Below are 14,036 nucleotides of genomic sequence, written 5' to 3'. Positions count from 1 at the left end.
TATTTACTATTTGTTGGAATCTTTGTTTGAATGGGGAATTTTTTTATGCTGTTGTCTTTTCCCACTAAGGTATAAGTTCCATTACGGCAGTGACTTTGTCTCTTTTATTTATGAATGTATCCCAAGGACCTAGAACTAAGCCTAGGGTGTACCAGCTGTGATAGCTTTGTAATGGGTCATGTTGGCTGGGCTAAACTATATTTCCCAGAATTCCTTTTCTATTATGTTTTCAGATAGGCTAGGCTACAAAGGCTATTCTCTTGTAATATTTGCAGAATGGAAAGGCAGCAGTACACTTTCTGCTCTAGGCCCTGTCCTAGTGGTCGCTGTCAACATGGGCAAGTTTATGAAAACCGGGAAGGTGGTGCTGGTCCTGGCCAGACGCTACTCTGGATGCAAAGCGGTCACTGTGAAGAACATGATGATGGCATATCAGACCACCCCTGCACCATGCTCGGGGGCCAGACGGACTGCTGTCTCCACAAAGTGACAGCTGCCATGGGCAGGAAGAAAATGGCCAGAGTCAAAGACCAAGTCTTTTGTGAAAGTTTATAACTACAGTTACCTCATGCCCACAAGATACTCTGTGGATGTCCGCTTAGACAAAACTGTCATCAACAAGGACAGCTTCAGAGCCTCTGCTCTGAATTGCAAGGCCAAAGGGAGAACAAGGCCAAGTTTGCAGAGAGGTACAAGACTGCAAGAACAAATGGTTCTTCTGGTTTAGATACAGCTGCAGCTTTAGATCTTTTTTGTTTCAGTCATTAAAAATCCAAAACATAGCCTGGCCAGTGTGGCTCAGTGGTTGAGCCTCAACCTATCAACCAGGAAGTCACGGTTCGATTCCCAATCAGGGCACATGCCCGGGTTTTGTGCTCAAACCCCCATGTGGGGTGTGCAGGAGGCAGCCAATCAATGATTCCCTCTCATCATTGATGTTTCTATCTCTCTCAATAAAATCAATAAAAATATTTTTAAAATCCAAAATATAAAATATTATTTTTTAAAGAAATGAGGTAGTAGCCATTTTATGGCATATACACAGATTAATTATATGTCAAAATCTTTACTCATAGACCCAGCAAATAAACTTTTCTAAATTCTTCTTATATTTAGGACTGAATTTTCATAGGTCTAAATATAAAATTTCATTTTTTTATAATGTAAATAAATTAAGTCATTTGTAAAACAATGCACCTGGTTGTGCTTTAGAAAAAAATTAACATATTGTAGTTAAAAAGTCTTGAAGATAAATTTATTTTTTTTAATACAGATTATTTTGTCCCGTCCGGGTGGCTCAGTTGGTTAGAGTGTCATCTCATATACCAAGTGGTAGCCGGTTTGATCATGGGTTGGGGCACATGCAGGAGGCAGCCAATCGATGTTTCTCTCTCACATTGTTGTTTCTCTCTCTGTGTCTCTCTTTCTCTTCCCTTTTCCTCTCTCTAAAAATCAATTTTTAAATTTTTAAAAAAATATATACATAAATAAATGCAACAAAAATTTATGTGGATGACTAGATACAGAAATACAGTAATATCTTACTAATTTAGGTAAAAGTCCATCTGAATAAGTGGATACATTGCAATAGTATTGTAAAAATTGTTATATTTAAGCTTCATTTTTATTACTTTCACTTACATTGAATAATTCTTAAAAGTTCATAAAATTTGGCAAGTAGAAAACTTTGAATTCTGTTTTTAGATGTGAATCCTTTGTTATTTCAGTTTTATAATTATTTATATTCAAATTATTTCTGTGCTGGTACAGTGTTTTTCAAAGGCCCAGAGCCTCCTCTTTTTCATGTGTGTGGGTTAAACATTTACCTCGCTATCTTGTAGGCCATTCTTTGAAAACTCGCTCTTGTGAGGGCAAAGTAAACATCCATCTCTGCGTCTGAGCATCGCAAACATAGTCAAAGTGAAAGCAGTTTTGCTGTAACGTGATAGGAAGCCCAAAGAGATAAATACATGCTGGCAAAAGAGGAAGACGGGCTAAGCATCAACAGTAAAAATGTATAACTCATCAGTTTCAATGACAGAAATGTTGCAAAAACTTTCTGTTTTGAATCAGTTTCGGATTCCCTTAGTTTCGGGTGAGGTTTAAATTGCAGCCTTAAATGATCAAACACCAGTTCCCTTGCCTGGCTTTCTCACTTACGCAGCAACTCGAGCCAGCTTAGACAATTCAACTTAACCAAAATACAGTCAAACCCTTGGAGAGCTCTCCACACACCTGGCCTACATTTGAGCTGTATGACAACCTGGGTTTCAAGCTTCACTGCAGTAATCTGTGGCACAGCAGTTAGCTGCATGCTTGGGGGAGGGGGTGGGCTGTGTCACCCAAATGTTGAGAATGATGAGCATGGAGCCCAGCGATGTCAGAAATATTTGTAACAGAGGGGCCTTGCCACACGGACCAAATAGTTCACATGAATAAACACAGAGTGGCGGTGAGGGGTGGGGGAGGAGAATCCTGGAAAAGCAATCAGAAAACTGCAAAAATGACCCTTTAGGACTGAAAGATTTCATATGGAAACTTTTCTGCAGCTGTGACCATGTGTCTGTATTAACAACAGACCTGTGTTGTTTGGTTTGGGGGTTTGACAAATTACAGTATCCTGTGCTATCCTCTTGTCTCATGGAAAAATAAAGGGAAATGTCACTCTAGAGATTCTTCAGCCTGTATTTTGACACGTTCCCCAATTCTCCTGAGCTCTCCCATAGCGGTAGCCTCGATGAGAAAGCCTTCAAACTTCAGTGGTGAAGTCGGAGAGAGAAGTTTGAGCGTGGCCATTGCCGTCAGCCACTGATGGAAATGAAAGCTGGGCCCTCTGGAAAGCCTGGCTGCAGCACTGGGGGATCATGTGAAACTGTGGCATGAGTGGTTGGGCTGGAATCTGGAAGAGCTTTCCCAGGCGATCGCCCAGTCTCCTGACCCCGCAGTTTCCATAACCGCTTAACCCAACCCTACTCCTCCACTTGTTCTCATCCAACACAAATTAATATTTTCGTCAAAATTAGTTGCTACATGACTACCTGGTGAAAATGCAGCACTAGACCAAGAAGTAAAGCAAAGAGTTTCCTCTCTTCCAGGACAAATGTAAAGTTATGAGAAAAACCAAAATCATTTCAGAATGTATTATTTTTCAAAGATGAAATCCTTTTGTTGTTTTTAACATAGGGAGAAGGATTTAGCATGATTTAGGCAGAAAGAAGAATATTTTCAGTATATGACCTGTGGCCCCCTAACACACACACACACACACACCACAGCACATAAGTACTATTTTTTTTAAGCGTTTGTAAGTGATAGTGATTTGAAGAGAACTGTAGTTACAGAGTGCATGTCTACCACCTTCTATTCATTATTATTACATGGGACTCAGAGGGGAAAAGAGGGGTTTCTGTCTCTTTCCTAGTTCTACTTATGGATATCACCTCTATTTTTTTATAGTCAATGTAGGGCATTGAATGGAAGCCCCCATACATGTCCTAACCACCAGAATATGTGAATGTGACCTTACTTGGAAAAAGGGTCTTTGCAGATGAAATTAAGGAAAGCATCTCAAGATAAGATCATCCTGGATTATCCAAGTGGGCCCTGAATGCAATGACAAGTGTCCTTATAAGAGACAGAAAAGAAGAAAGGGGAATGTAGACAGTGATTGGAGTGATGCAGCCACAAGCCAAGGAATAGCTGGAGACCCCAAATTTTGAAAAGGATAAGAAAAATCTCTCCTAGAGCCTCTAGCAGTGGTTCTCAACCTTCAGGCCCTTTAAATACAGTTCCTCATGTTGTGACCCAACCATAAAATTATTTTCGTTGCTACTTCATAACTGTAATTTTGCTACTGTTATGAATCATAATGTAAATATCTGATATGCAGGATGGTCTTAGGCGACCCCTGTGAAAGGGTCGTTTGATCCCCAAACTAATGTTGTGGCCCCACCCCATAACAAAGAAACAGAATTTCCAGGGGATGAGGCCCAGAAATCAGGATTTTAAAAAGATTCCCAGGTGATTCTAATGTGCAGCCAAGGTTGAGAACCACTGCTCTAGAGAGAGCATAACCCTGCCAAACACCTTGATTGGAGACTTCTGGCCTCCACGTCTGTGAGGGAGTGAATTTCTGTTGTTTGCCCGAAGCCAGTACATCCTTGCTGCTTGACACAGCTGCTGCAGGGAAGAAACATCTGCACAGCATATGTTTCAAGGGACCTGGCATATATGGCACACTGTTCTTAATATATTTGCTCCCCTTCTTAGCGCTATGTGTTTTAACCAAGGTCACCTCTCCGAGAAAGGTTGTTTCCCCAGGTGGGGATTTTTCCCTGGAGCCAGCTGGAGAACCTGGCTGGAGAACCTGCCTAGAACCTGGCTAGGCTGCTGATCAGCTGAACGCTGTCTCCATGTCATTCTTTCTTTGCCGACTCCATCCACACCTTTGGGAACCCTTGGACCTGCTGGGGTTGGACTACAACAGTTGTTCTAAACCACCAAATTTGTGGTGATTTGTTACAGCAGCCATGGTAAATGAATGCATTTACCTAAGGTGTTTATCAGTTGCTGCTCCCTCAATCTCTGTTATTCATTCACTTGCTCAGAAAGCAATCATGCAATGCGTCAGGCACTGAGCAATGCACAAAGGACACCAAGTTTTTTTTAAAAAATGTTCTCAAGAACTTATACTCTGGTAGAGAGACTCAGGTATGTAAACTAAGAAGTGCAATAAAGTATTACTAATGTCATAATGTGTGGGCATAAGAAGAAAGTGTCACTGCTTCCTGGGATGGTCACAAAAGAGTTCAAATAGGAGACACACATGAAAGTTGAGAAGGTGTTTGCTAGCTAAGCAGATTAAGAATGGGACAGAGGGGATTCTTGGAAGAGAAAATAGCATGTACATAATATGGAGGCATGAAACCATGTAGTCTCCATGGGAATTGGATGTTTTTAAGTGTGCCTGGTAAGATTTCAAAGTAGAAAGGGTAGGTAAGGGCCAGATTATAGAGAGCCACATTAGCCAAGCTAAAGAGTTTGGAATGTATCCCCCATGATGAATGAGAAGACATAAGGGTTTTTCCAGGGCAAAAATATGATCACTCTTGTGTTTTAGAAAGATGCCTCTGGTAGAGGTAGAAAGGATGACTCAAGACCAAGGCTGAAAGATTCATTAGAAAGGTACTGATGTGCTCTATGTTGCAGATGATGAGAGGATGAACTAAGGCACAATTGTGAGCCTAAGGCACAGGGATGGGGGAAAAAGAAACTTACCAAGGAGTCTGAGATAGAATGGAGTCTGAATTAGGAAAGTAGGAAGCAAACAAAGAAAATTCCATTATAGTAATCAAAAGAGATGAGGGTATCAAGAAAGGAGTAATAAGCCCTAGCTAGTTTTGTTCAGTGGATAGAGCATCGGCCTGCAAACTGAAGGGTCCTGGGTTCAATTCCAGTCATTGTACCTTAGTTGCAGGCTCAATTCCCAGTACAGGCCATGCAGGAAGCAGCTGCTTGATGAAGTTCCTCTCTCATTGACATTTCAATTTCTCTCCCTTTCTCTCTCTCTAAAAATCAATAAAAACATATTTAAAAAAAGAAAGAAAGAAAGAAAGGAGTAATAATAGTCAGAAGTCATTGAGAAGCCATGTAATGTGACAACTGAGGTGCCCATTGAATTAGTCAATGAAGAGACCATGGGGAGGATAGATGTTATCAACCAACCTGTAAATTGCTGCTAAGTCAATTATCATCAGCAAAATGAGGAACTGATCAATAGATCACTAGTTGTCAAAGTATGTTCCTTGCACTTTCCTAAGCATCATCTGAGAACTTAAAAATGCAAATTCTCAGGCCCAACTCCTATTAAATGAGACACCTGGGGTGGAGGCCCAAAATCTGTGTTTAATAAGCCCTCAACTTAGAGAACCATCTACACACAGCATACAGGACCTTATTACTAAAAATGTGACCCATGGGCTTCAAGACAAGATGGTGGTGTAGGAAAATGTGGTACATGCATCCTCCCACAACCATATCAAAATTACAACTAAACTAGAGAACAACCATCATTCAGACCTACCTGAAATCTAGCTGCACTGATATTGCAACTATATCAAAATTACAACTAAACTAGAGAACAACCATCAAGAAAAGAAGTCCCCATAACGTCTGGCTGTAAAAACCAATAGAGATTGTGACGGAGTGAGATGGTGGGCTGCTGAAGACCACACATGGACTTACTGGATTTGCTTGCTCTGAGTTCCAGTGCTGGGGTAGCAGCTCGAAAGGCACAAGAGATATGCCAGGAGGAACTGAATTGTCTAGCATTGGGGAAAGAACTAGAGGTTTGGCTTTCTTCTAGACAGAAGTACTGGCAGAGACCATGTTCTTTTTATGAGCCCTCCCCCCATGGAGCCTTCAGATGGGCACTATATCTAAGTTTCCAACAACCTGGCTATCACTGTTTGCCCTACCCTGGCAATTCTCTGAGATCCCACTGAACTTGAGGGCCCACCCAAGCTGTTTCCAGTGGCTTTTCCATACAAATAGCCTGTCTTGGCCCAGGCATTTAGACTTTCCTAAAATCTCTCAAACAAGCAGCATCTTGAGTCAGCATGTCCCATTAAGTGGCCCAGGCCTGGCACTAGTGGCAGCCAGGCTTGGTTCACAGCTTGGCCTTTCCTGGGCACCTCCAAACCAAGCACAAGTAGCAGCCATCTGCAGACCATTTCGTAGCTCATGCCACGTGACCCTGAACAGAGCACAAGCAACAGCTAAACTTAGCCTGCATCTTCTGAGAGGCCCCAGTGCCAGTGCACCAGCTTTAGAGAACACTGGAACAACATCCAATGACCTTTACAAGTGACACATTCAAGGGGTGGACTCAACTGGCACCAGAGCCTTGTTGAAGTAAGTCCTGTTCTGTGGGGTTTGCCCCTACACAGCCGACCCTCCATGGTTATCTCAGCTATTCCTTGAAGTTGATCGGCTGGAGTAAATCCCTCCCACTGATGTGCCAACAGCAGTCAAGGCTCAACTACAACAGAAGAATGTCCACAGTTCTCGGGGGTGGGAGGGGCACATCTGGGTAGTGCCCAGTTTGGGTAGACAAGGCAAAACATTAATTAATTAATTAATTAATGATCCATGGATGGGCAACATTAATATCACTTGAGTGCTTTTTATAAATGCAGAATTTCAAACCCCCCACTGATTCAGAATATGCATTTTTAAACCAGATCCCTAGGGAAGGATCTGTTGAAGCACTGTTGAAGGATTTCTATCTCAATAACCCCTTTGCAAATATCAGACTACTTATTGTATAAATCCAGTAAATTGCTAATTCAAAGAATGGAAGAGAACTCAATATAACCCAGCAAAATTTCCTCTTTTCAAACAGGATAATAAATAAATAAGAGATAGAAAATGGGCAGTAACTTAATGAAACAAAGAGTATTCCATGTGTAATCTATAATAATAAAAGCATAATATGCTAATTAGACCGGACAGCCAAGGCTGTGAGGGCCAAGTCCCTTGCACAAATTTCATGCATTGAGCCTCTAGTTAAAGTAATATGATGCTTTCTAGTTCTTTAGCATTCAGTTCCATGTTACAGAAATACATATTTTTTCTTCAAAAACCTTTAAAATACCTACCAAAGTTCATGATATCTTTCTTTTTAAAAAAAATATATTTTATTGGTTTTTTACAGAGAGGAAGGGAGAAGGATAGAGAGTTAGAAACATTGATGAGAGAGAATCGATCAGCTGTTTCCTGCACACCTCCTACTGGGGATGTGCCCACAACCAAGGTATATGCCCTTCACCAGAATCGAACCTGGGACCTTTCGGTCTGCAGGCTGATGTTCTATCCACTGAGCCAAATCAGTTAGGGCATGATATCTTTCTGATGGAAAATAATATCAGGTCACAAGGACTTGGTGTCCTTGACAAAGACAGTATATGGGAACAGGTAGATCTTTATATGACCTAGTAGGAAATTGCTTATGTTAGCAAACCAACATTAAGATCTGTGTTATTTACTGTATGTAAAATATAGCTCAATAAAAAAGAAGTCAAGAATTATTTTTTTGTTTTGTGTGAATATGGTTTCACCTAATGTTCCTCAAAGTGTCATAAGACCAGCAGCCTCAGTTTGTTAGAATTTGATTACTGGGTTCCAGTCTGACCTATTATATCAAAATATCTGCAGGTGGGACCTAGGAAAGTGTTTTAACAAGCCTGCCAGGTGATTCTGATGCACATGAAAGTTTGAGAAGCACTGGTTTAGGCATCAGACATGCTTCATGTGAAACGCTTCTGCCTGCATTGTCTCCTGTTCGCCTAAACTGTCTTTTTTTTTTTTTTAATATAATTCTTGTTTATTCAAAACTTCAAATCACCAATAATAACTGAAATTAATCCAGAATTAAAATTGGTTGATAACCTTCAAATTTTGTCATATGACTTAAGTGAACTTTGAAAATTTTATTTATTATTTATTTATTTATTTATTTATTTATTGTTAAAAGTATTACATATAGTATTACATATGTCTCCTTTTTCCCCATAGACCTCCCCCTGGCCAACCCTAACCCTAAACTGCCTCTTAAACTCTCTTCTCCATTTGTTTTCATTTATCTTTCATGACCTTTAGCGGCTTCTTCTTCTCGCCTTCCTCTTTTATTCTTCCTCTATCTACCTATGTCTTTCCGTTCTACTTTTTCACTTCCTATTTCTTTCCCAGCTCACTTTAGCTTTGAACCTCCCCTTCTTGAAGATGCATACGAATCTGGCACTTCTGCTCAAAACTTTGCTAGTCTAAGCAAGTCTGTTAGATGCTCATGCTCAGCATTATGAAAGAAACAAAATAGTAAATCAGCCACTTTTTCTGGAAACAATGCAGCTTGCAGAAACGACAGTATAGAACCAGTCATTGTATAGTTCTCTGGTATTTATGTGACTTTAATTATGAAGAGTGCTCATGACAGTCATGTGCAACTTGTCTAAAACAAGGTCTGATAACAACAGAGTATAAGCTTTTCAGTCTACAGGGAATTTACCAGAACGTTTGGGCCCTGTTTTAGGATTGTGTCCATGCCCTCACCAGAAGAAGTGGTTAATAACCACATCAGGAATAAATATTGATAATATTAATATTAATAAAAAATAATCTTTTGTTTAACTGAAATAGCCTGTCTTTATTATATAGCCTACTGCTAATAATAGTAATTGCTCATAATTATTTAGTACTAAATGACTTCACAGTTATTAATGTATTTTAAACTCCCACAACCCTATGAATTCAGTAGTATTTTCATCTTCATTTTACAGATTAGGAAATGGAAGTATGAAGAGGCTAAGTAACCTATCGTGGGTCACATTGCTGAGAAGTATAGAGATTGGATTCGCATAAAGGTAACCGAGCTTTGAGGCCCTAGATCAGAACCATTGGGTTACACTGCTTCTCAAGAGAGAATGAGTTGAATTACACAAGGCATATTTGAATTTCACGCTCCTTCATATTTCACACTAAGAGGCCAGATGTATTAAATATTTTCATGTCCTAACACTTTCAGTTGGAAAGAGTTTGGTGTAGTGGGACAAACGCTAGACTGGGAGCCAGAAGTTCTCAATTTCAATCTTAGTTTTAGAGGCAACTAGTTTGGAGGCAACTGAATGATTATGGGGAAACGCACCGGTTTCATCTCAGTGGGTCACAATTTCTTCTCATGTAAAAAGAGACCGTTAGACTTCATTAGGTCATAGTCATGGTTCTCTCTAGATCCAACATTCTATGAATTCTAAGAATAAAACATAGTCCCAGGAAATTATTAAAAGGAACATGATGGTACATAAAATCATAATTAATTAATTTTCTAATTGTTTCTTTAGCCATACTATGAACAAGTAATTCAATATAGTATAATTCTTGGTTATTTAGGCAGAGAATTGTTTTCTATTACATGGCCTACATGCATAGAAATAAAGACTAACTAGTTTGCTCAGTATAATAAATACCAGAGGTGAAGAATTGGTTTCGATTCCTACTGCTGCTGTAACAACTTACCACAAATTTAGTGGCTTAAAACAAAACAAATGTGTTATCTTATAGTTCTGGAGGTTAGAAATCTAAGATGTCTTATGGAACTAAAGAATCACGGTTTCAGCAGGGCTCTATTCCTTCTGGAGGCTCTTGGGGAGAAACTTTTTCTTGATTTTTCCAGCTTTTAGAGGCTGCTAGATTTTCTTGGCTGATGTCACCCTGCTTCTGTTTTCAAAGCAGCAAGTGCAGGTTCACTCATCACTCTGACCTCTCTCACATATAAGGACCCTTGTGATTAGATTTCACCCCCTGAATAACCCAGGATTCCCTCTCCATCTCAAACCTTAATTTAATTACAGTTGCAAAGGCTCTTTTTTTTCATGTAAGGTAACACATTAACAGGTTTCAGGGATTAGGACATGGACATCTTGAGGGACCATTATTCTGCCTACCATGGGTATATTTTAGGGTCACCAGGAAGCCTTCTACTTTATACATTTAAAAGCAAAAGTGTTCATAATAAAAAGGAAAAATATTTATTTCCAAAATAGTGTCATATTCATGAAGTTCACAATGAAACAATAAAGTGCATATATCCATTTATTGAATATTTTCAAGAGTTGATTTTGCTTTGACTCCAAAGTAAGTTAAAGCCCAGAAAGACCACAGAGATGATCTAGTGAAGCCCGAGAGGGAAGTAAGGCCCAGGCAGGCTAGCGTCTCAGTAGTCAGTGAGAAGTGAGCCTTCAACCTCCTGGCATGGCTCCCAGGTCTAAGTCTCTTCCATTACTCCTTTAGGCTGCCCCTCATTTTTTCTCACTCCACCAATACGTTCTGAGACTTCTGCAACTCAGACACTCTCACAGCTAATACTCATGATTAGAACAGTCCTCTTATTCTTCCTTCTTCTTTGGGGAATTGTGTGAAAGAGCAAGATACTGCAGGAGAGAAAATGTCTTGGTCTTTTGATTGCCATGTGACGATAAAGAGTAGGAGGAAAACTATGCTGTGGTAAGGAAAGTAGCTAAACCACAGATGAGAGGTTCATCAAAAAAAACATTTTGTAGATGCCCTTTCTTACCCTTAAAATGTGGTAAATGCAATGCCTTAGATGTCATGCTAATAAGGAGATGTAATCCCATATAGACTGTTTATAAAGCAAAAATTATATTAAGCAATAAAAAAATGTCAGAATAACAACAAGCTTAGTAGACTCCTTAAACTATCGCATGGTTTTTCTAAGTTAAATCCTTGTCTAGAAGACAAATCTTAACTTCTGCACAGCACGGAGCAAAGAGAATGCAGCACTAGCCCTACACACAGGCAGCACCAGCAGCCTTGTCACCCTCCCACTCCAAAATTTCTCCTTCCTTAAAAAGTAGCAAAATGTTAGCTTCTTCTTGGAGAAGGCCAATCAAGCCCTTTTGAAATACTGCTGTTAGAAACCCTACCATTAGAAAAAACATTAGCAGAGTAAAGGTTAAAGAGTATGTGATGATTTCAATAGATGCCAAGAAGCATTGTTGAAATAAAAAATCTATTCCTTTTTCAAAATTTTATTTCAACAAGCTAGCAAAAGAAATTGTATTAACTAGACTTGTTGTAAAGGACCTACTAAACTTCTAAAACATAGACTTCTAAAATCATAATGGTAAAACCCATGTTCCCAGACATTCCAATGAGCTTTTTGATGACTCACTCATAATATGAATGAATGGTCAAGGATCCTTAGACATTTGGTTAAAACTTCTAACAAGATCAAAATGAACAAGCACATAAGGACAAATGCAGAAAGCTGAAAAAGAAATAAAAAGATTTTAAAAACTATAGATAGGAAGGAAAGGAGGGAGGAAGAAAGGCAACATCCAGAGAACATAATAGAGCTCTGGAAACTTAAAAATATGCATGAGAATTAGAACAAAGCAAAAACAAGAGAAATGTTGGAAGATAAAGCTCAGAAAATCTCAAAAAAAACCTAAAGAACAAAAAATAAAGAGGTTGAAAATAGTGGAGAAAAAAGAAGAAAATTAATCCACAGGATCTGGTGTCTGAATAGTAGGAATTCTAAAGATAAATCTCAGAGAAAATGGCAGGGAGGACATTATTGAAGAAATAATATAAGAAAATTTCCAGAAGTAATACACATGGACTTCCTATTTAGTTTTAAAATACAAAGGCACACCAAGGCACATCACTGTGAAATTTTTAGAGCACCCAGGACAAATAGAAGATTCTATGAGCTTCCAGAAAGAAGAATGGGTTACATTAAAATGGCATTGAATTTCCAATAGTAACATTTTAGCAAGTAATTAAAGAGAAATATCCTCAAATTTCTGAGAAAAAAATATTTTTAACATAAATACCAAAGTCAGACAAATTATAAATCATATCATTTCAGACATTTAGGGTTTCAAAAACTTTACTTGCCATGAGCCTTTCTAAGAAAGCTACTGAAGAATGTGTACCACAGAACAAGGGAGTAAAATAAAAAAGAGGAAGACTTGAGATTCCAAAAAACATGGATGAAAGAAAGGAAGAGTTCAAAGAACTTCCCAGATTGATGGCAGAGGCAATTAATTGTTTTTAACCTGCAGTTGAGAGTCTATGGATAAGGAAGGCCAGCTGTATGCATTGATCCACAGCATTTTGTATAGGAGACTTGAGCATCTATGGATTTTGTTATCTGTGCCAGGATCCTGAGAGAAATCTCCTGCAGAAACCAAGGGACAACTAAATTTTGGGGAAGTCAAAAGTTATCCTTGGATTTTCGACGGCAATGGGGATCGGTGCCCATAACCTCTGCATTGGCCAAAGGTCAACTGTAAATTAAGGATTGGAAAATACTTGTCACAGTGGAATAGAAAAAAAAAAGATAGAGAAAGTTGGAAGAATACTGTTTCTGAAATACCATATGACTTAAATTATGTACATCTATTCGTTTGATAAAAATTAAAGTTGAATCAAAAATGAATTTAATATAAACTGTTAAGGCGTATGAAAATTAATCTATTTATGAAAGACATAAAAGAAAACATGAAAAAATATGAAAGTAAGCAGAGATCCTGAAAAAGAAGGCTCCGTGTTGTACACCACTTCACAATTAGTATAAAAGCCTCCCAACAGTGTACATTCTATTTCCTCTCCCAGCCTTTGTGCTGCTATTTCCTGTATTGTGTAATCCATGTATGTTGTTATTATAAAATCCACAATAGAGTGTTATTATTTTAGCTTTAAATATTCAGTAATCACTTAGAGGGATTTGTTAAAATGTCATATGTATGTATCTATTTCCTCTTTCTGGTGTTCTTCATTCCTGTGTTGATCCAGATTTACATCTAGTATCATTTCTTTCTGTCTGAAGGACTTCCACGGACATTTCTTATAGTGCAAGTTGGCTGGTAATAAATTCTTTTAGCTTTTATATGTTTAAAGGAGTTTTTATTTTACTCTGAGCTCAGTACCCTGCATTCAAGGAGCTTACCAGACTCTATTTGGGTCCTCCCCCAAATTCTTTCTGGCAACAAACTGAGGCCTTTGTAGCGTCCTCCTCATTTATTTTCCATCTCTCAGTGGTCACAGGCCTGTGGCGAAAACCTGAAAATCTTTGTTTCATACATTTTGCCCTGCTTTTACGTGTTTAAGACAAGGGGATAAATCTAGTTTCTGTTACTTTACCATGTCTAGGATGTATACATGTCAGCTGTTTCCAGATTAAACCATAAATTTAGCATAAACCCCGTCAAAAACCCACTGACTCTTTACAAAGAAAGTGAGCTGGCTGAAAGCAAATATGTAACCAAACAACCAAGAAATTTTTGAAAAAGAATGAGATAAATCTTGGCCTAACCCAGGGGTGGGCCAACTTTTTGACTCGGGGGCCACAATGGGTTCTTAAACTGGACCGGAGGGCCGGAACAAAAGCATGGGTGGAGTGTTTGTGTGAACTAATATAAATTCAAAGTAAACATCATTACATAAAAGGGTACGGT

At 38.9% G+C, this 14,036-nt stretch overlaps 1 pseudogene; it reads left to right on the top strand.

Moving 5' to 3' along the window:
• The first annotated feature begins 334 nt into the window (after positions 1–334).
• The window catches only part of LOC102757221, a 41,274-nt pseudogene continuing 27,572 nt past the window's right edge, over positions 335–14,036 (top strand).

This window comes from Myotis davidii, unplaced genomic scaffold (genome assembly GCF_000327345.1).
Source record: "Myotis davidii unplaced genomic scaffold, ASM32734v1 scaffold196, whole genome shotgun sequence".
Lineage (NCBI taxonomy): Eukaryota > Metazoa > Chordata > Mammalia > Chiroptera > Vespertilionidae > Myotis > Myotis davidii.
Note: the sequence above shows the minus strand (reverse complement) of the source record. Positions and strands in the feature narration are given on the sequence as shown.